The sequence below is a fragment of the Nestor notabilis genome, unplaced genomic scaffold (genome assembly GCF_000696875.1).
Source record: "Nestor notabilis isolate BGI_N333 unplaced genomic scaffold, ASM69687v1 scaffold24762, whole genome shotgun sequence".
Lineage (NCBI taxonomy): Eukaryota > Metazoa > Chordata > Aves > Psittaciformes > Psittacidae > Nestor > Nestor notabilis.
This window is the reverse complement of record NW_009918355.1, coordinates 5,041-5,492: the sequence shown is the minus strand read 5'-3', so window position 1 is coordinate 5,492 and position 452 is coordinate 5,041. Positions and strand designations below refer to the sequence as shown.

The window sequence follows — 452 nt, the reverse complement described above, 5'->3', positions numbered from 1 at the left end:
CAGCCCCTTTGTAGACAAACCCCACAAACACCCATCGTGGGGTGAATGTGAAAGGAACAAGGTGAGAAGCGGCAAGGTTAGGGGCTAAATGTGCCCCCCAGCAGCCAGGGCAGCTTTCCCCACAGCCCCAGGTGCTGCCAGGGCTGATGGATGCAGCATGGGGGGGAGAAGGGTCATTTTCCTCAGCTGGGTCCCAGCACCCCATGAATCAAGCGCTGTCAGCGGGAGCCTGGGGATGGAGTGAAGTTCATTGTACCCGTCTTGGCAGCTGACACCCGTGTGCGAGGGGTCAAGTGAGAGCTCGCTGGGGCCGTGCTGCTGGAGCACAGGGGGGACCCCGAAGGGAGATAACCCCACAGCCCCCCACGTCCTCCTGAGCACTGCCAGGGCTGGGGCGACCACAGCTTCTCTGGGCACCCTGTGCCAGCGCCTCAGCACCCTCACAGGGAAGA

At 62.6% G+C, this 452-nt stretch overlaps 1 protein-coding gene across 1 annotated transcript in view; it reads left to right on the top strand.

The window, feature by feature from the left end:
* Positions 1 to 452, top strand: part of SARNP (SAP domain containing ribonucleoprotein) — a gene marked incomplete at its 5' end in the record, with an annotated part of 9,875 nt that overhangs the window by 7,940 nt on the left and 1,483 nt on the right. The window lies entirely within an intron of this gene.